The 24,204-nt window shown below is 54.5% G+C and overlaps 2 pseudogenes across 2 annotated transcripts in view; both read left to right on the top strand.

Annotated features, from left to right (window-relative positions):
• Positions 1-1,922: 1,922 nt before the first annotated feature.
• On the top strand, positions 1,923-24,043 carry LOC307054875 (BCL-6 corepressor-like; annotated as a pseudogene). Its single transcript has 14 exons — positions 1,923-1,938; positions 2,630-2,703; positions 3,088-5,930; positions 6,579-6,632; positions 7,104-7,290; positions 12,671-12,917; positions 13,263-13,639; positions 14,102-14,353; positions 14,684-14,939; positions 19,832-20,002; positions 21,142-21,287; positions 21,725-21,802; positions 21,972-22,128; positions 23,551-24,043. The product of its transcript is annotated as a BCL-6 corepressor-like (transcript).
• LOC307054874 (centrosomal protein of 78 kDa-like) overlaps positions 23,907-24,204 on the top strand; it is a 34,642-nt pseudogene continuing 34,344 nt past the window's right edge. Inside the window, exon 1 of the transcript in view lies at positions 23,907-23,918. The product of the transcript in view is annotated as a centrosomal protein of 78 kDa-like (transcript). The remainder of the gene's footprint in view (positions 23,919-24,204) is intronic.

The raw sequence follows: 24,204 nt of genomic DNA, 5'->3' as shown, positions 1-24,204 counted from the left end.
ATGGGGCCCCCTCTTGCATACACGCGTGGTTGTGTGTGGCACAACCGTGAAAGAAAGTGAAAGGAACAAAAAGCCGAGGCCTGGCGTCGGGACGGGGGGGTTGGCGGGGGGAAGGGGAAGTGTCTGAGGTTGGTCCAAGAGCTGACGGGGGGCCACGGCTCTGTTTTTGGGGAAGGGGGTGTGTGGCGGGCAGCCCCGGTTTGGCAGCGGCTCTCTCGGTCGATCCTTGCTGGTGCCCCCCTCCCCAAGCCCCCGAGCCCCCTTTTACAGCTGGCTACACCTGGCTTGCATCTTTGAATCGGGGAAGGTGGGGGAGGCTTCCACGGAGAGAACACTCCAGACTGGCCGAAGGGAGCGCAGGACGATGGGCCGGAGCGGTCTCCAGTCAGTGCCCACTCCCCTGGGGCGCGCCGCCGCACATCCTGGGTTCTCCGTGCGCCCACCCAAAGTTGCTTTTTGTCAGAGATTCAGCGGCAGGCGCCTGGGAAGGGGGAGCCCAGAGGAGCGCGCGGGCGGGGTGAGCTGGGGTCGGGGGCTGGCCGAGAGAGCCGGGGGTCCTGGAAGGTCGGGCGGGGTGTGCGTGTGGGGGGGCGGCCCCGCGCGGGGACCTGGCGTAGGAGGGGCGCGGAGCCTGCGGCAGCGCGGGGGTGTGTGTGGTGGGAGAGAAAATCCCTTTGTTGCCGACCGATCCGTGCTCGGGGCTGAGGCGGGGGAGGGGGCGCCCCTCCCCCACTCGCTGTCGCCGCCGCTGCCGCTGCGGGCCAAGTTCACTCCCGACTGACCCGAGTGGCTCGCGGCGCTATCCTGGCGCCCTGGGAGGAGGCAGGGAAGGTTCTGGTTGCTCAAAAGGTCAGGGCCAGCCGCGTGAGTTTCCCGTCCCCCACCCCGTCACACCCGCACTCCTGCTCCGCAGCTCTGTTACTAATGCAAAACTTGGGTCGTGAGTGGGGACGCCTCTGGAGGCGGCGACAGCCATGACTTGGAGTGTGCCAAGGGACAGCGCCTGGGCAGGCTGGATCACTCCTCCCACCCCCCACTCCCCCCCAGCACCCATGCCCGGCTGCAGGACCCGTCGGGCGACCTCCTTCAGCCACACCCCAGGAAGCCTGCGACCCTCGCCCCGACCTGGGGGCATCCTTGGGGTTCCCTTCTCCCCACTGCTACACATACTGGGGAAAACATCCCAGGAGGACTCGCCCCAACGCTGCACACCCTGGACTGCTTTTTCTCATCTCCCACCTCCTCGCGGCCCCCAGTGCTAAAATAGGAACTTCTTCATCCCTCCCTTCCTTGACGCCAGTAGAGAAGTGTCTGTGTGTGACTCAGTCTGCGCTTGGAGCAGTCCCAGGGAGGGCTCCCGCGCCATGAGCTTTGGGCTTCCATGAAAGCCACACACTCTGCAGAAGGTCACCCCTCCCTGGCCCCCTCTGTGTCCCTGCCTCAGCCTTCCCTCTGCCGCAAGGAAACTATGTAGCCATTCTGGGGTTTGTTTGTTACGTAGAATGTTTAGTGGAGTCAGATGCTGTTTAATGGGTTAGATGTGGCCTGCACCAGCTATTGCCAGGCAGAACTCAAGTCCGTAGTGCAGTTTAATCCTCTGGAAAACACGGTGCCAAATATTTACAGATGAGGGGGCCAGAGTTGAAGACGTCCGGCCACCTGCCCAGAGACACGCTGTGGATGAGAGTGGGAGCTGGGAGGCTGTGGGGACTGCGCGCGCGCGCGTGTCCTCCACAGAGAACCAGCCATGCCGGTGCAGTGAGAGACACCCCTTCCCCGAAGAGGTCCCCAGCCTACGGAGGACCGTGGCACATGGCATGCTGGCTGGGAGCCCTGCCGTCTGCCCGGCCTTCTGAGCCGGAAACTCCCCGAAACCCGTCCAGGTCTTCTTGGTCACTAACTGGACAAGTGCCTGATGCGGCATGGGGTGCCTAGAGAGTGAGGCCCTAGGAAGGGGCACCGTTCGTATTGGAGTGGAGTTGGGATGGTTTGGTGGCACTGCTTCCCATTCCGTCGCTGTCACTTGACAAGCTCGCTGTGCAGACTTGAACCAATCCATCAGCGCCTCAAGGGCGGAGGCAGTGGAAAGTGGTCCGGTGCCAGGAGGAGTTGGGGTGGAGAGAAAGGAGAGGTGGCAGGAGTGGCCTGGTGCTGCCTTCCTCCCTGCGCTCTGAGTATCAGTGATCTGTAATCAATCGTGCATTCATTTGCATACCATTAAAGGGCCTTTTGGGGGCGGGGCGGGGTGTTTCAGGGCAGGGCTGAGTAGAAAGCCTAGGCCGCAGGACGAAGCCTCACCCAATTTCTTCCTGGCTCGCTTTCTTGGCTGTGCTCGCCATTTACGTCCTCGTCCCCTGGTGACTGGTGGGATACGTGCCGCCTTTTCTTGGATAAGCTACGTGCCACATCAGTGCTCGCAGCTGGATAAATTTGTAGCCTCCAAGTAGACCCTTAGGGTTTACCTTCCCAGTAAAATATGAAACAGAGCTGTCTTCAGATACCAGGGAGAGGAAGTCAAAAGACACAACTGCAGTTTGACCCGTGGCCTCTGTATTGATTTAGAAATGAGACAGCTCAAGTCCTTCATTCCTTACTGTCACCCTGAAGATTGGTTTTTGTTATGTTAAAGAATGCCTCCCCGCTCCATCCGGGAAAAACGCAGTGCACATCGCCCCGCCCCAACCTGACTGGGGCCTGGGGAGGGTGAGTCCGAGTTCTGTACCCCACAAGGGTGGTTCTGAGAGCAGTGGAGTTGGTATCACCTCAGTTGCAGCAAAGAATTTCTGCTGAGAAGGTGGATCTTCCGGAGTTAATAGACGACTGAATTAATGCAGGGGCCTCAAGTCTAAAGGGACCAACGTTTTCCGTGCTTTCAGGATACTAGTTGGACAAAGGTGAGGCGGCAGGCAGAGGAGGGTTCTGGATAAGCGGGGAGGGGGCCAAAGACCTTGTGAATCCTTTATTTTTTAACCGTTTCGGCTCAGATGTTGAGGCTGATGTCCTATTGAGCTAGTCCGCGGTTTCTCTTTGGGATGGGCTGCTTTGAAGGCATGTCCTCGGTAATACCCATATTCTTCTTCTGCGAAGGTGGACGCGACCACGGCCCATCGGATCGATGGCCTGGCAGCGCTGAGCATGGACCGCACGCACCGGCCTGATCCGGGAAGGGCTGCGTGTCCCCGGAAACATCGTCTATTCTAGCTCGTGTGGACTGGGCTCAGAGAAAGGGCGGGAGGCTGCCACAACCATAGGTGGTCTGGGGTTTTCTTCCGAAAGAAACCCAGAGATGCAGTTCAAACCGAATACACCCGAGACGGTGGAGGCCTCCGCCGTCTCCAGAAAACCCCCAAATGGCTTCAGTGCTATATACAAAACGCCACCCGGAATACAAAAAAGTGCTGTCCCCACGGCAGAAACACTGGGCTTGGACAGACCTGCCAGCGACAAACAGAGCCCGCTCAACATCAATGGTGCTAGTTACCTGCGGCTGCCCTGGGTCAATCCTTACATGGAGGGGGCCACGCCAGCCATCTACCCTTTCCTCGACTCGCCAAAGAAGTATTCCCTGAACACGTACAAGGCCTTGCTACCTCAGCAGTCCTACGGCGTGGCCCAGCCGCTGTATTCTCCGGTCTGTACCAATGGGGAGCGATTTCTCTACCTGCCGCCACCTCACCACATCAGTCCCCACATCCCATCATCCCTGGCCTCGCCCATGAGACTCTCGACGCCTTCGGCCTCACCAGCCACCCCGCCTCTGGTCCACTGCGCAGACAAAAGCCTGCCCTGGAAGATGGGCGTCAGTCCTGGGAACCCGGTCGATTCCCACTCGTATCCCCACATCCAGAACAGTAAGCAGCCTAGGGTGCCCTCTGCCAAGGCGGTCACCAGCGGCCTGCCGGGGGACACGGCTCTCCTGTTGCCCGCCTCGCCTCGGCCTTCACCCCGCGTCCACCTTCCCTCCCAGCCCGCTGTGGACACCTACTCCGAGTTCCATAAGCACTGTGCCAGGATGTCCACCTCGCCCTCGGTCACCCTGTCGAAGCCATACATGACGGTCAGCAGCGAGTTCCCCGCGGCCAGGCTCTGCAGCAGCAAGTATCCAAAGGCTCCAGAAGGAGCCAAAAGCACCCAGCCAGCTCCCGGGCACACCCGGAAAACAGCAGGTGAAGACAGAAAAGATGGCAGCTCACCTCCTCTCTTGGAGAAGCAGACGGTTACCAAAGACGTCACCGATAAGCCACTAGACTTGTCCTCTAAAGTGGTGGATGTAGATGCTTCCAAAGCTGACCACATGAAAAAGATGGCTCCCACCGTCCTGGTTCACAGCAGAGCTGGAAGCGGCCTAGTGCTCTCCGGAAGTGAGATTCCGAAAGAAACTCTATCTCCTCCAGGAGATGGCTGTGCTATCTATAGATCTGAGATCATTAGCACGCCTCCCTCGTCCTGGGTGGTGCCCGGGCCAAGTCCTAACGAAGAGAACAATGGCAAAGGCCTGCCGCTGAAAAACAAGGCCTTGGACTGGGCCATCCCGCAGCAGCGCAGTTCTTCGTGTCCCCGCATGGGTGCCGCCGACGCCGTGGTCACTAACGTTTCAGGGCCGGTGTCGAGCGCCGGCCGCCCAGCCTCTGCGTTGCCGGCCCCAAATGCCACCGCCGAGGGCAGCGAGACCAGCAGGAGCTCCGTGGATACCACGCCATCCGTCATCCAGCACGTGGGCCAGCCCCCGACCACACCTGCCAAGCACAGCGGCGGCACCGGCAGCAAGGGCTCCAAAGCCAGCAACCCAGAGCCGAGCTTCAAAGCGAATGAGAATGGCCTCCCGCCGAGCTCAATATTTCTCTCACCAAACTGAGGCGTTCAGGTCCCCACCAATCCCCTACCCCAGGAGTTACCTGCTTTAGCCAGCGCCCGAGGGCATTGTAAGTCCCCTCTCCTTACACGGCAAAGGCCCTGTCTACCCTCACCCGGTGGTGTTGCCCAATGGCAGTCTCTTTCCTGGGCACCTCGCCCCAAAGCCGGGACTGCCCTACGGGCTACCCACGGGCAGGCCGGAGTTTGTGACCTACCAGGACGCGCTGGGGTTGGGCATGGTGCATCCCATGTTGATACCTCACACGCCCATCGAGATCACTAAAGAGGAGAAACCGGAGAGGAGGTCCCGGTCCCACGAGAGGACCCGCTACGAGGACCCAAGCCTCCGGAACCGGTTTTCTGAGATGCTGGAAGCCGGCAGCACCAAGTTACATCCAGAAGTCCCCGCCGACAAGAACCTAAAGCCCAGCCCCAGCTGAAATCAAGGGAAGACCGTCGTCAAGAGTGACAAGCTCGTCTATGTAGACCTCCTCCGGGAAGAGCCAGATGCGAAAACCGACGCTAACGTGTCCAAACCCGGCTTCACAGCTGAGAGTGTCAGTCAGAGAGCCGAGCCCACCAAACCCCCGCCTGACCCGGCCCTACAGCCACACCGGGATTTCATTGCCCTGAGAGAGGAGTTGGGGCGCATCAGTGACTTCCACGAAGCCTATACTTTCAAACAGGCTCCGGGCCAGCCAGTGTCCGGCTTAAGCAAGGAGAATGTTCCAGCGGTAACCAACAAGGAGAACCTGGCGACGCCGGTCTCGACTCCATTCCTGGAGCCGACCCTGGGGAGCGACGGCTCTGCGGTCACTTTCGGGAAAACCCAAGAGGATCCCAAACCATTTTGCGTGGGCAGTGCCCCACCGAGTGTGGACGTCACCCCCACCTACACCAAAGACGGAGCTGACGAGGCAGGATCAACCGATGGCAAAGTTCTGAAACCGAAGCCATCTAAGCTGGCAAAGAGAATCGCAAACTGCGCTGGTTACGTGGGTGACCGGTTCAAGTGTGTCGCTACCGGATTGCACGCAGACTCCAGACAGCTCAGCCGGGAGCAGCGGGCATTGCAGGTAAGCCCCCCACCCGAATTTCAGGAGCCTGACCAGTTGTCAGGTTTTTTTAATGTGTGAAGAGGAGGGGGCCGGGTGTATGATAGGGCAGGACACCGGGCTGATTTGGTTAATGAAGCTTAGGATAATTTAAATGTTTGAAATGTGTCCAGTAAGGGGACGTAAGTGGATACTTTAAGTTCTTCTGTAGATTTTAAGCGAACTCCACTCGAATGCTGATAACGGAAGTTTTAATTATTGCGAAGGATGTTTAAAAGACTGCATGACATTTACCTATCAATCACTTTGATTTCTCTGCCCTTACTGTACGTTAACAAATATACCTAAAAGCGCCGCTTAGAATGCCTTACGTGATACTTGGTGGAGGTGTGTAGCGGCCGCATGTCTGTGAGATTCGTGCAATTTTTTTTTCCACCAAACAAACAAACAAAACAAAAAGCAAACCTTGCTTAAAGGGATAGAGTATGTATTTAACTTGCTAGTGAATGATAGATGTTGTATAGGAATTTCCTTAAGATATTTTACTTTTAATTAAAAGACAAATAAAGCCAAATTGTTTTGCAGTGTTAAGAAAAAAATTGGTTTATGCTTATAAAAATGGATGAAGTTATCTAAATGATCCATTGAGTGCCCATTTTAATTACATAGATGGAAGGATTACAAGAGGACAGTATTTTATGTCTACCCGCTGCTTACTGTGAGGTTAGTTCTTCAAATTTTTATTACTAGAATCTTACATAAACCTTTTGAGTTAAATTTCATTTCCAAATATACAAAGGGAAGTTTGTGGGCCATGGTCGTCTTTATTCATTGTGCATTTGTTTTCTTTTCTGTTGTGTTTTTGTTTTGCTTTCTTTGCGTTGTGTTTTTGTTTTGTTTTATTTACCTTCGAAAGAGAATATCTGTCTGTATGCCACAGTGCATGTATGGCTATACATACACACCACATATATCTCTACATACATATGGCTTTACGAATAAAGAGTGTGTGACTAGTTACACATAGACACTCTTACATTTTTATCGTTCAATTTTAAAATATCTCAGTTGTATCATAAATTGTGGTTGGTTTTGGGCAAACTTTTCTTTGAAGATACTTTCCTTTAAGGTAAGGGCAGTGAAATAGCTTTGGTGGTAAGGTGTGTCTTTTTTCCATCTCCGTTCTCTTTCTAGCGTGCAGTGATGCGCTTCTCAGAGTTGGAGATGAAAGAGCGAGAAGGTGGCCACCCCACGACCAAAGACTCCGAGGTGCGCAAATTCAGCCCCGCTGACTGGGAAAGGCTGAGAGGAAGTCAGGACAAAAAGCCAAAGTCGGTCGCCCTGGAGGAGGCCATTGCCGACCAGAACGACAGTGAGAGAAGTAAGTGAACCCAGGCGGCTCGTGTGTGGTACCACGTCGGTGGGAACGGGGCGGTTCCGCTCCCAGTGCCGAGGGAGGTGAGAGGAAACAGTACGCTTCCGACGGCCCAGCGTCTGGGTGCTGGCTGTTGGGAGAACGGGCTGCTCTGGCCACCCTTCCCAGCTGTGGATTGCAAGGCTGGTTGTCCTTTTGAGCGTTGCGGCATCCAGGAGTGAAGCACCTATGAAATGTTGTTTCCTGGCACGCATCTCCTTTTTCCGGAGAAATGCTAGTCTTGTAGTTAGTAATAGTCTGATACAGCGGAGCAGAGGAATGGCAGTGCAAGACCTCCAGCGTAGCAGGTATGTGTTCTGTTTTGTAGCAGGTACGGATACGGGTTTTTGGTAGCAGTGGAATGACACTTGCAGCCAGAGCCAGACCCTCCAGAGTGACAGTCTCCTATGGGAGGGAGTGGAGAGTACTCGGATTCTCCCTCCAAAGGCAGAGGTTTCGTTAAAATGAGATGAGGGCTGATGAAGGCACCAGAAAGATGAGCATAATTATTTTCTGTGGCAGGCTTGTTTGCAGTCATTAGGAGTTGACAGCACGCTCCAAGGGCGTGGGATAAACGAGGGTGTTCTTCCTACCAGACGGGGTGTATTATGTTTTGGAGAGAAAGCTAGTGTTTGCCTCGAGTCACACTCTGCGGTCCCATCAGCTGCTGCCCCACTGGGGTTGACTTCGGGCTTTGCCCTCGAGACCTCCTGGGCTAATGAGATGTGTTGGCAGCAAGTGGAGGTCTTTCTCCCGCCTTCTTCAGTGTGCGTGCTTGTGGCCTGCAGCCTGCTCCGGACCCCAGAAACCTCACCGGTGATGGTGAGTGAGGGCACGTAGGTGAACGTCGAGGACAGGGTGGGCGTGAAATCCTCCTGAGACAGGACAGTCGGGGGTGGTGGGCACGTTTGGGAGGCCCAGGCCCTTGGACCCAGTCGTAGGGTCGGCGTTGACCCGCACGCTTAGGTCGTGGGTGCCTGATGCAGTTCGGGAAAATTGTGGTCAGCAACAGCGTGTGCTTCTCTCTGCTGCTTGGAGCACTGCCCTCCCCCAGCTCATCTTTGGGGTCAGACAAAGGCCTGTGGCCAGGGTTCTGGGTAAGCCACACCGGGACCGGTTTGTCCTACGTGGCTCCCGTAGAAGGGGATTTCTGTGGCTAGTCAGTGGCGGCCTTACCCGAGGGATGGGGGTCTTGATGTGCCTGGAGTCGAGGATTCCGAGCTCCTCCCCCTCGGGATTGGAATGAAAAAAGGAGGGTCCAGGCCACCCTGGAGTAAAGCAGCAAGAAGGCCTCCCTCCTTGCCTGTGCTCACAGCTGACACGCAGCCCTCACCCTCCTGAGTGGCCTCATAACTCAGCTCCTGGGGAAGTTTCTCAGAGAGATGTGATCAAAGTGGGCAAGGCCAAGTTCACGGGGACGCACTTTTCTGAGGAGGGGCTCTGCCTGTTCTGGGTGGACGGTGAGGGAGGCTGGAGGAAGGGAGCGGGCAGTTAACCGGCCTCGAGTCTTCTCGCCCTTTTCTCCAGCAACGTGGCCACACCCAGGGTGGCCGCTGCCCTTCACGTCTCAGTGGCCTCACCCGCCCTTCTTCCCAGAGACGTTTGTGTGCGTCCTTCCCAGTCTTTCCTGCTGAGCGTGGAGACGAGAACTCGGTGTGGCTGATGGGGAGCAGGGCCTGAGCCCCAGATGATTCTGAAAGCCCCCTCCCCCCACCGCCTGCCTCCAGTCTCAGACCGACCGACGGGTCTCTTCCTGGAGCACCCGGGACATGGCCCAGTGAGCCATGAATCGCCACCATGGGAGGGCAGGAGAAGGGTTGGGGAAGGTGAGGGGCTCCGTTTGAAAGGTTGGGGCAATGGAGGTGGGTTCCCCACCCACCCTCTGTCTTGTAGAGACATGGGTTTTGTAAATAGCTGGTCAGGAAAGGTCACCTGAAGGGGCCACTGTTCTTACTGCCGCCTCCACATCCAAGGCACAGCAGGTGTTCATTCCATTCAGCTGGATATGAATGGGCCTTCTTGTTCTTGGGCCATCATGTCTTGAGCTGATATGGGCTCAGGTCCTTCTCATGGGTGTCGGTGTGGCCGAGAGCCGAGCTGTGAGCACACGGGAGCTGGGGTGGGGATTTGGGGCGGGCAGGGGTCACAAAGAGGGTCCAGGATGCCTTCAAGATGCCTTCCCCCTTCTGAGGCAGCCCCTACCCATGGAGGGACCAGGAGCTTCCAAGGTGGTGGGTGCTGTTTGCGTGTCCCTGGTTGTCCTGGTGTGGGTGCATCTTGTTGCTAGGGGTTTGTTTAAAAAAAGGAATTAACTTGAAAACACAGTGGCCGAGATACTCATTTATTTTTTATGATCACATGGGTGGCTGAGTGAAATTTTTATTTTGGAAGTTCACCAAGTGAGTTTGGAGGTTCCTCAGACTCGGAAGTTCATTACTAGGAACGCTCAGTGGCATTTGAAGATGGGGCGGAGCAAGGAGGCATTGGTCCCTTCCTTCTCAAACTTGGAGTAACCATCTCCCTTGCCAACCACTTGGCTGGGACAGGCCTAGGACCTGCTCAGTGGCAGTGCCTGGCCAGGAGCTGGAGGAAACCTCAGTCGAGGGGCTTCATGAAACTTCTTTGCTCAGGGAAGTTCTCTTCCAGCTGAGCACCTGCACGTTTGTAAACTACTTTGGAACAGAGATCCCCTGCACTCCTTCTGTAGAGGGTGTAACTTTTAACAAGGTTAGCCCTGACTGGAGGTGCTATAGTTAAGCTACAGAGAAGGGGATTTTAATCCTGGGGAGGCTTCCAGCAACTCAGAACCCTCTCACCTTGTTTAGGCCTCACTGGGCATGGCTCAACAGTGGTGAGGGTGCTTTGCTGCCACAGTGACTTGTAAATGTTGCTGTGGTGATGCTTCTGTGAGGTGATGCTATGGTACAACCATAATGAATTTGGGATATATGTGCTGTGAGTCATAGGACCATGCTGCAGGGACCACGTTCACATCTTGCTTAGACTGGGTGACCAAGGGCACATGGCTTCCCACTTTTAGAAGGGCCAAAAGTAGCAATGATGGCAAAGCCTGATGGTTAGGATCCCCGTGTATCTATTTATCTCCCCATCTCCTTTGCCCTCAAGGGTAATCCTCCTGTGGGTCGTGGTTAGAACAGTCTTTGAGAAGCTCCAAGTGACACGGAGCCTCTACCCCATAGCTGGTGGCCATGGGTATCTTGGGCAGTCGGGGTGGGTGTCCTTCAGGGTTATTACTGGCCTGGGTAAGGTCACACTAGCGTAAGGTCTTGGGGGGCCTTAGCTGAGGGGAATTGAGATCTTTGCCCTAAAAGGCTCCGGGGTTGGGGGAAGGGTGGATGGACCTAGTTTGGAAAAAGAAACTTTCAAATTGGACATGGGGGTTCTTAAGGTAGCCCTTCCATTCCTCCATGGATCCCCTCCCACGGAGCTTTTAGGGAAGGCTGGTTGGACCAGATTGGACCAGAGAAGTCCAATGGTGTAACCAGCAGGGCTCACCTCTTAAAATTTCCTACATTTCAGGCCTGAGATTCAGGCTGGTCTGAAAGTCTTGGCATCTTTTGGTTAAAGGGATTTTTCCAGCCTTTCTCTGTGCTGAGCCCGGCCCGTGATTATGAAGCCCACCCCTGGAGGGAGGCTAGCAGTAACATTCCCACTTTACAAGTGAAGGGGGCCGCGTTGTAAAGCGGCGCCATTCCTGCCCGAGTGTTGAAGAGGGTCACAGAGCAGCCCGAGTGAGAGTTGCAGCACGCCCTCTTCACCGGGCCTGCGGTAGCCTGGGCTGCATCACCTGTAAGCACAGGCCAGGAGTTTGGGGTTTCTCCTGCTGCCATGACAGGAGACCCTCGCGGTTGGGGTGATTCCACCATTCCGGCAAGAGTAGATGGGGATCCGTCCCACCTTGGGATACCCTTGGAGAAAAGCTAAGTGTGTTCCACCATTGAGAACACAGGTCAGGCTAGCCCAGGCCAGGGTGAGGTTCATCCCCACAACTGACTGCCATTAAATGCCGGGAATGCCCCCAAGAGAGGCTGATCAGGGGACCAGCCGGCTGGGCAGAAGTGGGAGTGATACTTGAAGTGGTCTAGGGAGAGGAGGAGGAATGCGAGCAGCATGTGAGGGGTGTGTCCATGACTTCATCTAGAAAAACGGGCTGTGGGAGCTTAGCTCAGGTGTTAACGAAATACCAAACTCATACACCCACCCCCACCCCCGGCCGGTGATGGACACAGGGTCATCTTCTGGGAAGTCTTTAACAGCACAGTGATCATTATGGAATTATTTGTGTGTTAGAAACAATGTGACTGGCAAAGCAGTTGAACTGTTTCTTTGGCTAGAGCAAAAGTGAGGAGTGATGTTAGGCTGGGGTGATTGGAGGAAAAGCCCCAAGTGGATGCTAGATTGAGCAGAGGGGGCAGGAGCAACACAGGCGGAGCTGGGGTGTGAGCAGTTCAGCCCTGCCCGCCGCGCCCCCCCACTCCACCCCCCATGAAGGGGGTTGGAGTCTTGTCTTTGAAATGTCCTTAGATGCTTGTTGCCTGGGAAGGAAGGCGTGGAGACGTGCCAGGTGGGTGACTGGTGTCACTGAGGGCCTTCTTCCTAGACAGGAAATAGGAGCAGCCCCTCGATGGCAGTGAAATGCTTTTCCCCCCATGGGTGTGGAAAGAGGACAGATGGACTTGTAGCAATCTGGTTGAGTTCTTTGAAAATGCCCTTGACCCTTGTGTGTGCACCAGGAAGCCTTTCCTTTCCCTTTGCCAGGCTCCTCTTCCCTTGGTCTCTCCAGCTTCCCAGCCTCCCACCATTCTTTCCCTACCCTTTTTCTTCACCCTCGCCCCTGCTGACCCAAGTGAACATTGGTGCTATGTCTGTGTAGATGGCAGTTGGGGGCTATTTGGTCTCTTGATGACATGAGCCTTTTTTGTTCACTAGCAGCTGTTTCCATAGTCATTTGTAGCTCCGCCCTGATTGGTTGGATCTTACTGTGAGGTCACTCACCCCCCCTTTAAAAGTAAGCCACCTTGGAGAGTTAAGCAGTTAGGGAGTTGTCTCACATGCCTATAGCGGGATGGTGTAGATGCGTCACCTTGACCCTGGAAGGATGGATTGTGAGTGGGCTACGCGCCTCATTTTCTGCTTTCTTTGCTGGTTGTGTTCAGCTGTCCTTCCTTTGGGACGTCTTTCTGAGGGTTTTGTGCTTCCAGCGTGTGAGGCCCCTGGTCTCCAAAGGGGGGTGGTCTGTTGGTAGCAGATTGCCTTGGGCATGGGGGTCCTGCCTGCTCCTGGTGACCTTTGTTCCCTCCTTTCCGGGTTGTCTCCCCTCCCCTAGGGGAGTGTTATGATGGAAGCAAACCTGACCCCTTCGAAGCCCCAGAAGACAGTGATCTTCCTGAGGACATGGACACGGAGCCCCCCCAGAGAGTCCCCCGCCGACCAGGCGGCCCCGGACGCGTCACGCAGCCCCACCCTCCGGCTGAACAGAAAGCGCAAGGTCTCTGGCGATAGGAACCACACTGAGACCACTGTGCTCCCGGAGGACTCTCTGCTGAAAGCCAAGCGGAGACGTGTCTCCAAAGGTGAGCTCGGTTTCGCTTCGGGCCCGCAGGGCACCCTACGGAAGTCCTGGAGCGGAGCAGTGGAAAGTTCCAGTCCCACCCTGGAGCCCTGGGGGGAGCCACTCACACCTCCCCACCCCCATCCCACCCCCCACCCCCCCAGAGCCAAGGTGCCGGGGCTGGAGCCCAAAGGTGGCCAAAGGCAAATAGGCCCCCTCCCGAGACTTGGTGACAAGTTCCAGCGAACACAGTGACCACACCCCTCTCCTCCCCCACCCCTGTTAGTGATGTGTAAGACGGTTTGTTCCCCGCGCACCCCCCGCCCCGGGGGGCTTCTTCATTAATTTGTAGTTATTTCTCCATTAGCTGACTGGCCTGAGAGGGAAATGACAAACAGTTCCTCTAACCACTTAGAAGAGCCACATTATAGTGAGCTGACCAACCTGCGGTGTGCATTGAATTAACAGGGCTCCATCCCAGAAAGCAGCGCCGCTTGCTGCACCTTAGAGAACGGCGGGAGCAGAGAGCAAACCTGGCTGGCAGGGCAGGAAGGAAGTGACCCATGCGGTTCAGCCTGCGGTCACCCCCCAGGGCAATAGCATCTCCGAAGAGAAACCTGGCAGGAAAAGGGCAGAGGCCAAAAGCAACAGAAGCTGGTTGGAGGAGTCCCTTAAATGCAGTGACAATGAACAAGGTACGCACGGGGCCGGGGGCGCTCCTGGAGGGTGGATCACCCGCCCTCTGTGGGAAACGGCCCTGGAGGGGACCTGAGCGCCATCCAAGTTGACAAGAGTAGCGTGTGGCGAGCGGGGAGTTTTCTTCATGAGGTCCTTTCAGCCTGCACACTTCCTTATGGAATGGACAGTGAGGCGGGAGCTTGACTTCCTGGGCTGCTCCTCATCACCCAGCCCGCGGCTGGGCAGGAAGGGAAGTCTTGGGTGACCCCAGGCGCTTGTCAGTGCCCCCATTCCAGCCTCAGGCTGTCCCCAGTCACCCTGTCCCGAGCAGCCAGGCCCCCCACGGGTGGGGACGGGAGCGCACGAAGGGCTGGCTTCTGCCCTCTCTTGTGGCCCTTTGAAGCGACTTGCCATTTGGCGTTTCGTGGGTTAGCCTATTTGCCGGTTGAATGTGGGATAATTAAAATATTAGTGCTTTGAAAACATAATTGGTATATCTTTAAAAACTGAAGCTGCTCCAACGATCAGTGCTAACAATGGGCTTTTCTTTCCTCACCGGCTACAACTGTGTGACGCCCGCTTCTTCTCCCCCTGACAGATGTGCTGTGCATGGACGAAGAAATGGATTGGCAGCCTTCGCCCCTGCCGCAAAAATACACCGACAACAGCGAGAAACCATCCGGGAAGCGACGGTGCAAAACCAAGCATTTGATCCCTCAGGAGCCCAGGCGGGGCTTGCCGCTGCCAGGGGACTCCTAGGTGGACAATGCGAATGGCAAGGTACCTCTTGCCCCTGGCTCTCCCCCGCCCCCCGGCCCCGTGCAGGCACATCCCGCCTGCCTACTTCTCTGCTTCTGGGGACAAAGCTTTCCTTTTCCTGAACCCCTCCCCCCAAAACGTCACTGCCCCTTCCTAGGGGACCTGTCCCCTGGGTGGTGGTGAAGTTTCCTGCTAGTAAAAATGCAACCCCTTCCTCACGCCCCGCCTCCCCCAGACAGAGAGGAGGAAAAGTGCTTTCCTCCACTCAGGTTTGTAACTCAGGGAGGAGGCGAACCAGGTGGGTGGTGGAAGGATAGCCTGAAATGTGTGCGCTGCCTGGTTTCGTGATAGGTGACCAGTCCGGAGATTTTGAAAGCGGCCTGAGCCCAGTTCCGACTAAGATCTTTCGCCGGCCAAGCAGGACCAGAAGCCCTTGGACCGTTTGCAGCAATTGTTACCAGCTTCCCAGGCCTCGCAGCTGACATGCTCAAGCTCCCCTCCGGAGACCACCCAGCCCCGCCCGATGCCACCGGAAGCGCGGAGACTTATTGTCAATAAGAACGCGGGCGAGACCCTCCTACAGCAGGCCTCCCGACTTGGCTACGAGGTGAGCATCCATGTGGGTGCCCCGGATCAGGATCCGCCGGCTGCTGCTCCTTGGGTGGGGGACACACTGGCTGGGGATGGGAGGCGGGTCTCAGAGCCCAGGCCCCTCCACGTGGCGGACTGGGCTGGGCTGGGTGTTCCAGCAGGGTGTTTGCGTTGGCCCCGCTCACACTGCAGGCTCTTTAGTGGCTTGTTCAGTCGTGGTGTGAAAAGAAAGGCAGGCCTCTCTGATGTTCCGTTCCGTTCAGGCAGGTAGGCTGCTTCGGCCAGTCCAGCTCACTTATCTCTGATGTAAAATCTGACCTAACCCAGGGCTTGGCGACCAGGGGGATTTTAATGAGCCCTTTTGGATTCTGAATAGCAAGAGGGAGAGTAGTTATTAGCTCTAATAACTTGTGCTGTTTGGGGCAGAGTGATGCCCCTGTGGGGTAGCGGGTGGGAAGTGTCTGTGCAGAGTGGGGGTGGGAATGGGGCAGACCTGAGCAGTCTCTTTCTGAGAGGGCACGGGAGCCGAGGGCTGATGGGCGGGGAGCAGGGCTTGAGCCTTGCCCAAAACTCCCTGTCCACACTGCTGTATCCCAACCCAGCACGGCTGATGACAGTGATAGCCTCTTGCTAGAGCAACATAGAAAGATAGCCGGTATCTGTCTAAGCCCGTGTGATCTGTAGTAACTCCTTTCACCCTTTTAACATCTTCACTTGGGAGTAACGAGTACTAGCCCACTCTCGGATGAGGAAGCTGAGCCTCAGAGGGGTTGGCTGATACCCATACAGGTAGCAATCCAGCAGTGCTCCACAGCCCACCGCTCCCCACCACGCTCCTCAGCAAGACTGGCTCACACTGGAATTGCCCTTTTTACAGTTCAAAACCTCTGTGAGACAGATGACTCTCCATGCCCTGTGCAGTTCCCCCACCATACTTGTCAGTAGCAATTGTGATGTAATAGCCCACAGGGCAAAGGCATTTTTCTGTGCTGGCATCAGCCCTCTGGGAGTTGAATGGTGACAGTAAAATGCGGTTCAGCAGGCTGAGCGTGGAGGTGTGGCTGAGCACTGGGGTGGCAGGACCCAGGCTGGCCCGGAGCCCTGGCGCCCACACCCTCAGCCAGCTCTGTGCCCCTGTACCCCGTCTCCCGTCGTGTCCCCCCACCCCGGTCCATAGTGCCGTGAGCCCTTGGAAGTGTGCCTGCCTTGGCCCTAAGGCATGACCGTGGGTGGGAAGTTGGAAGCACTAGGGCTATGCTTAGTTTGGGGGTGTTTTTTTTGTTGTTGTTGTGGGTTGAATGTGCTGTTGTTTATATCTGCACGTCTCTTGGAGACCTCTCCATTAGCTAGAGAGCACTTTCTGGGAGTTAGCGCAGTTACTTGCAGGTGAAGTCCAAGGAGCACCCAGTTGGTTTCCCAAGAGCTGAGAGCGGGCGCCTAGGAGGACAGAGCAGATGTTGCACATAGTGTTGAGCTAGACCCCCCGTGGTTGAGAAAATAGACTCCTTGCTTCCAGCAAACGCTGGAGGTGGGGGGGAGCCCCCCAACCCCAACTTTTGGGTTAGGGTTGAGAAAGTAGACTCCCGCTTCCAGCAAATGCTGGAGATGGGGGACGGGGTGCTGCTGCACCCGCCGTGGAGGGCGGGGCTCCGAGCCCCACCTGTGAACTTGGCATCATTTCCAGCAGCCTCCCTTTGGGACCAGAGACGTCAAAAGACCCTCGTTGGTCCTCTTAAGACAGTTTCCATTTTGGTTTGGTGGCTCTGAGGCCTGGACCAAGGGGTACTTGGTCCATACTTTCTTAGGCTACCTGGCCTTTGATTGCACAGGAAGCCTTGGGAATGTTTACGGTCGGATTTGTTTTTTTCTTCAAATGTAAATTTCAATATGTAGATTACACAGATCACCAGTGTTGATGCTGAAACATTGTGACAAGTAGATGAAGGCTTTCAACTTTGAATCCAACTTTCTGGGATTTCTCTGGGCAGAATTTTAAATGTTGGGATGATGGCCCAGTTGGGAGATGTGGCAGCTTAAACCTTTTAAAATTGAAGGACAGTTTGCTTAACCAGATAAGGGTGTGGTTTGGGAGGGTTTTCCTGAAGTTTTGTGTTCAGCATTCTTGGTTATTTTCTTCTGCTTAGCCAAAGATACCATGTGCAGTATAAAGGCTGTCTGAGCTTTATGTCATGATAATCTGGTTCTGGAAGTTTAGAAACACACTCTGGCTTCAGATCCGCGTTAAATAGATCACTTGCGTGGCCAAAGACCTCAAACCTTTCCCTCCTGGGAAAAAGGCTTCTATTTCTTAGGCTAAAACGCCAGTGTGCAACCACATGCTTGTGCCTTTAGCGGTGATGGTTAAATTTTCAATGAATTGAATAAGTCATGTTTTTTAAAAAGTTAATGAGGCATTTAATTAATTAAGAACGTCGGGCTTATGGCCTTTATGGTTACATTTTGCGGGTAATGGCATTCGGCTTATAGCCGCTGAACAGAGAGCTGTCCGACAAAGGCAGTTTGACTTTGCTCGGGAATGGCTGGGCTGCCCTTCAGACACTCCCGTTTATTTCTAGCGGAGAAAATAAAGCAAGGAATGTGTTGCGTCGACAGACTCGCCCCGCCTCTTCACCTTTCAGTTAGAGAAAGTGTTGGTGGCAACGGTTGCCATCCATTTAGAGGCCATCACCCTCCTAGCTAGGAGAGTGTAGTTAGCCCACTTGACCCCCAACAGAGAAGGCCTGTGGGATGCTCGTCACAGCTGGATTGCATCCCTCTAACTGGGGCCCTCTTGGGCCTTTTGAATCTTCCCAGCTGACCAGGTACCAAAGACCCGAGTTATAGGTCTAGTACTTCATGTTAATTGAACTTGGGGTTTAATATCTCTGGGCCTCAGTTTCCAAGTATTGAATGAGGATAGTACTACCTTCCTTTCCTGCTATCTCCTGGGTTCCTGTGGGTGATAGAAGACGTCCTCATCTGGGGAAATGAGAAGCACTGTGTAAATAGTGGGATCAACGTGGTTGAGTTAGGACAGCCCGTGGCCAAAAGTCTGACCTGGCCGTGGGGCTACTGCTGCCTTTGCTGCCATCTTCCAGGAGAAGAGAGGTGACTTACCCATCAGCTTGGACGGCCTTTCATTTCTAGGTACCCTTGAATCTGCCCTAGTAGTGATGAAGGTTTCCAGGTGAAGGCCATGATTGTCACAGCAAATAAACCCTGGGTTGAGTAAATTGATCTGTGCACAGCAGTTGGTGGCGTTCAGACCTGATCCCAGAGCCACGTGACAGGGCCTCTCCCTGGCTGGGGCACACAACTCATTAGCTTGCAGCCGTCCACTCAAGTCTGGCTAGTGAGGGCCTGCTAAAAGAGCAGCAGCTTCATGCGGTATCCTGGATACCAGGGCTCGGGGCAGGTGGCCTGGGAGCCCAGAGGACTGTGGGCTTTCTGGCAGGTTGGGATGTAAACGGAGAAACGCATTCGTGGGCGTGCCTTTTCTCTTCCTCCTCTTGTTTTGGAAGGGAGCTGCTGCAGTGACCTGAAGTAACAGGGCACCGATGGCCAGGTTTACCAGCATGCCCCATTAGGTTCACGTGGTAAGCAAATGGAACATTCTAGTTCGCTCCCAAGTGGGTGGTCACCTTTGATTGGCGTGTCCTCCAAAGGGCATAAAAGGTTTTACAGAACCCATCTCGCACTTACGGGCGGCTAGAATGACCCCCGTTTTAGGTTTAACAGATGAGTTACCTGAGAGATGTCACAAGGAGGCCTGTTCTGACCCCATCCCATCCCCCCTTACCCAGCAGACCATGTGTTGGGCCACATGCACGTTCTGCCTACTCCCAGCTCTGAGAACCTGACAGCTCTCTGCTGGGCACGACTTACCCAGTATAAACAGTATAACGTGTTTTCTGGTGGCAAATGCTTTCGATGTGTCTGAAAACTTTCTTAAGGTAATAAAACATTGAATAAATTCCTGCTCTGCTTACTGGGAGTGGTTCATATTAATATTTTAACAAGCCAAAGAAATAAGGTTAATAACAGTGATTCTGATGCACAGTGTTGACACAGAACATCTCCGTGGGGGGGTGAACGTTTTATTTGATTCTTGAAATGTGGAGGTTGCAGCCTGTGGTGTATCAGGTTCCTGTCATTAACTTGAGTAAATATGAAAATATTAGACTGATTCTGCCCCGAGAGGGTGGAGTGAGGCAAAATAGAGGGTGGGGTTATTGGAGGCATTTTGTGTCATTCCTCGAGGATGGAGGGAGAGAGCTTCTCTTTAACTCTACTTAACATACAGACAAGAGCATCTGAGGCCCAGGTTCTGATTTGGGGTCTTAACAGGGGGCGCGAGGATGTAGGTGACCTGGGTGTCCCTGCTTCTCTAAGCTGGCGAATGTTCTCCGGCTGATTTAAGCTCTCTTTAAGTGTTGGTCATCCATACTTGTATCTAAACTTGTGTTATCGTCCACTGCCACCGACTGAACAGACCCATCAAGTGAGAATGGTCTGTGCTTGGCAATGTGTCATCTAAGATGTTAGCAGCCGTGACACCTCTGTACTGGTCACGTCGGCCCCTGGGCTGAGGGCTTTCATCGCTATCTGAATGCGTCCTCTCAGCAGCCTTGTGGAAGCTTGGAGAAGTTCAAGGGTAACTTGCCCATGGCCAGGCCACTGGTGCAGCAGAGCCTTAGACAACACTGTCTGCATCTCCAAGCCCTTCTCACGCACTCTCGCCCCCCACCTGGATGCCTGCCGCCTGCCCGCGCCATGGTGGGCTTTTGGCCCCAACGATGTATGCCTTTGAAAGTGGGCACCGCCAAGCTATGGGGAGGTCACCCTTACAAGGTTCACTGTATGGTGGTCTGATGGTATTTCCTCTCCTCTCCTCTCCTCTCCCCGTAGGAAGTGGTCTTGTACTGCCTGGAGAACAAGATTTGTGATGTGAACCCCCCACCGCGACAACGCGGGTTACTGTGCCCTGCACGAGGCTTGTGCAAGAGGTTGGCTCAACATCGTACGACACCTCCTTGAATATGGCGCCGATGTCAACTGTAGTGCCCAGGATGGAACCGGGTCAGTGGCGGTCTTGCTCTTGGCCTGGCCCTGCTGGGGCATAGGCAGTGGTTCTCAGGGTGTGCGGGGAACCCCAGAAGGAAAGATGGAGAGTGAGTGCCATGTAAGCACACTGATGGTGGAGTCCTCTAGAATGGAATCGGACAGATCTTTCTGGCAAATTTACATAGAACTTTAAAACTCTGTGACGCTCTTATGGACAGAAGTCCCTGAAAATGTTGAGCCTGCATGAATAATCAGGGGTGTTCTCTTTTAAGACCCTGGACTCTTCACCAGCGTCTGTTGAATCACAATCTTTGACATATATGTGAGTTGAAAGTTCCAGGAGTACAGACAGGTCCAGTGGCAACTGGCTTGATAGGACCTGCCGTGTCCACCCACATCCCCGGGCCTGGCCCCCACTCTGTCCTTGACCTCGGTTTATTGGCCAGAGGCCCAGGTCTGAGTCAGCCCAAGCATCTTCCTGGTATGCCACCACGAGGCAGGGCACTGGGGCTTTCCTGACAGTCATAAAATTAGCAAAACCGTAAGGTATTTGGTGGTTCATGGTTTCCAAATAGCATCCTTTCTGGATGGGACTGCGGACAGTGTTCGTGACCCCAGCGGACACGGGCAGGAGGACTCTGTATCCTCCTGAGAACTCGCCCTGCCTGTCGACTGCTTCTGGGCGAGAGGGTTGATCACTCCTCTCCAAGTTGGTTTCAGGAGAGGTTCCGCTTTGCCCCAGTTTCTTTTACAAACTGCACTTTTGGGGTTTTGTTTGTAATGGTGTAACAATGGCTTCTCGTATCCGCTTCCGTGGTGCTGGGGTTCTTCCCCCGACTCCGCCGTACGTTACCTTCTTACAGTCTGTCACTATTTAAGTTCATTGGAAATGTTTTCATCGTGGCCTGAGTTCCTCCTTGGGCCATGCATTAAGAGAGATTTGCATTGAAGAATTAGGCCTGAGATGGTCCCTTCACCTGTCCCGTAAAGGGTTATGTGTTGAAATAACAGAGTAATTTGTCGCAGCGACCGTACACTCACCTCCTCGGTGAAATAGCGCGCCTACGAGGCTTGGCCGCACACGCTCGATTTTGCCCCGTGTCCTTAGAAGCAAGCGTCGCGTGCACAGGTGTAATCCCCCGCACCTTTCCTAGGCCTCTCCACGATGCTGTCAAGAATGATCATCTCGAAATTGTCCGCTTGCTCCTCTCCTACGGTGCTGATCCTACCCTGGCTACGTACTCAGGTAGAACCGTCAAGAAAGTGAACCACAGCGAACTTCTGGAGAAGTTCTTAACAGGTACGGCAGAGGTCAAGACACGGTCTTGTTCAAGCATCTAGATGGTGACTTCACAGCCTTTCACCTGGGTTCCCCCTACCCCCACCCCCCGTTTACTCTAAGTGACTCTTTACTGGGAAAAGCGGCCCAACGTTAGTCTGTCAAAGAAGAGATACATACTTTGAGTTTTGCAAGGTGGGGGGCCGGAAAACTCTTAGCTAGCCAGGCTAGCTTTTGTTCGGCCGGCTGGGGCGGTGAGGCGGGCAGTCCCTCGGGAAAGCGGGTGGACGCGTGGGGAGGTTTCAGTCAGGTACCTGGAGGCGTGTGCAGTGGGACTTGTCAGGAGGTGACACCAGCCCCAGCGTGAGATGTTCCCGAACTCCAGCAGCATTTGCCTCTTACCAGCAGGCGTTATCTTGTTTCTCTCTCTCTCTCTCTCTCTCCCCCTCTCTCTCCAGACTGTTTAAATAACCTGCAGGCTCCTGACGACGGTAACCCCGGTTGCTCTTCGGAGTTCTCTGGCAGCTGTGTGTGTGGTGAGCAGCCTTGTTCGTTTCAGTTGGGCTTGTGGGGGTGGGGGTGGGGTGGTGGTGGTGCTGTGAGCAGGGCTTGCTTGGGAAAGAATTTTTCCAGGGTCCTTTTTGGAGAACAGCTGGAATCTTGCTCCAGCTTACTGACCTCTCTCTTGTTTGCCCCCCCGGTTAGAACCAGATGATGAAAGTGGTTACGATGTTTTAGCAAATCCCCCAGGACCGGAGGACCAGGATGACAGCAACGAGGCCTATGGTGACCTATTGGAATTTGAATTTTCCGAAAGCCCCCTTTTGCCGTGTTATAACGTCCATGTGTCCGTCGCTCAGGGGTGAGCGTGGCCAGTGTGTGGTCGAGAGCCAGCCCAGCTGCTCTGTGGGGTGGCAGGAGTTAGAAATCCCCTTCAGATGAGGGTGGATGGGTTGGGGGGTGAGTGAATTCCTCACCAAGTGTCCACCGACCTCACATAATGCAGTGGAACTTTTCCAGAAAAGTTTGGGGGGTGGGAGGGCTCCCCAGCCAACTGCCCTCATTGGAACACACCCCTAGAGCCCAAAGGACACGGGAGTCAGCGACTGCGATTGCACAGTTTCAGTCACTAAACTCTTGGGGAAGGGATCCTCCCCAAACGGCTACCATAGGGGCCTTCCAAGGCGCGTGAGGTCCATGGGACGATACTGATGTGTACCCTCTTCTCGTGTAAGATTAGAGAAAGCCGTATGTGGCACCTGGGATCTTATGTGTCTTCAGATTTGCTTAGATCGAGTCTTGTCCCCACGGTCGGGCCACTGTGCCCCATGACCAACCCTTCGGGGTGAACACATCAGGAGACCTTGGTCTGCTGTGTGTTGACCCCGGTGCTTAAGGAGTAGCATCCTCCTTGGACTCTGAGGCTGGGAACGTGTCTGCCTTTGTGGTGACATTCTATTCGGGATAGAGATCATAAAGCGTGGCAGGGTATCAGGAAGGATTGTACCACCTCCCTTGTCGAAAAAGCCTCACTCCCGGCAGCATTGAGGGGCGGGTTGGAGGTGTGGGAAAGGAAAGGAAAGCCAGGTGACCTCGAGTGTTTCTCATGCTCTCTCCGTGAGGGCCAGAGGAGAGGAGAGGTCAAAGAGGTGTTTGCCATCTCCCTTGGGTTGGCATACAGACTGGTCTTCCCCAGTGACTAGAACGGGGTGCACTTACTTGGAGAGGGGTGACCTGAGTTGTGGCCAGAGCCAAGGCAGCACTGGGGTGGCCTGCAACGAGGCTCGTTCAGGGGCACTGCTCCTGCTTTTGTCTAAGGTGGCTGATCCGCCCTAGGTGGTCTCTTAACACATGCACATGAGTCCAGAGTTCCCCCGCTAGAAGTAGATCTTCCGGGCTTCCCTGGTGGCACAGTGGTTAAGAATCCGCCTGCCAGTTCAGGGGACACAGGTTCGAGCCCTGGTCCGGGAAGATCCCACATGCCACAGAGCAACTAAGCCCGTGCGCCACAGCTACTGAGCCTGCGCTCTAGAGCCCGCGAGCCACAACTAGAGAAAGCCCGTGCGCAGCAACAGGCCCAACACAGCCAAAAATAAATAAATAAATAAAATTAAAAAAGAAAAAGAAGAAGTAGATCTTCTAAGGACAGTGAGAAGTGGGGTGGGGGTGGGGTAATCAAAGTGGAAGCAGCAGGCCCTTTCACCGCCAGGAGACAGGTAGTTCATAGTTGGGAGCGCCTCTAATTTTGCCGGAAACTCAAACCACTGTCCTTTCTCTGGTGCAGGCCTCGTAACTGGCTGTTGCTCTCAGACCTGCTCAAGAAACTGCAAATGTCCTCCTGCATATTCCGCTGCAATTTCCCAAATGTGGAAATTGTCACCATCGTGGAGGCCGAGTTCTGCCGGCAAGTATCAGCAAGTCTCTTACTCTCTTGCCCCAAAGACCTGGAGTCCTTTAATCCGGAAAGTAAGGAGCTCTTAGATCTGGTGGAGTTCACGAACGAGCTTCAGACCCTGCTGGGCTCATCCGTGGAGTGGATCCTCCCCAGAGACCTGGACTCAGACGACGACTGTTGAGCTCGCCGGGGCCCGCCGTGTACAGTGTGTCATGGTGTTAATCCTTGTGCATGTGTGTCATAATATGACTATTTCTGTAAAGCAAGGGCACTATGAGACACGACTCCAGTCGGAAGGACTTTGAAACATGTTTTTTTCTTTTTAAAATTTTAAGTCAGTTTTTATGAAGTTGTTAATAAAGTTTCTTTACTTTTCAATGTACACATGCTTTGGAATATGTTTGTTTTTACTCGGAACAATTGTTTCTTTTCTTTTTTAAGGAGAAAAAAAAAAAAGGAAAAGGAGCTCCACACTTTGACTTAATTTCATACAAAGCTCCGACGACAGAGGCCATAACTGTTGAGAGTTGCTTTTGGGGCAAA

This window comes from Hyperoodon ampullatus (assembly GCF_949752795.1).
Source record: "Hyperoodon ampullatus genome assembly, chromosome: 6".
In the NCBI taxonomy this organism is placed as follows: Eukaryota; Metazoa; Chordata; class Mammalia; order Artiodactyla; family Ziphiidae; genus Hyperoodon; species Hyperoodon ampullatus.
This window is presented reverse-complemented; position numbering and strand designations above follow the sequence as displayed.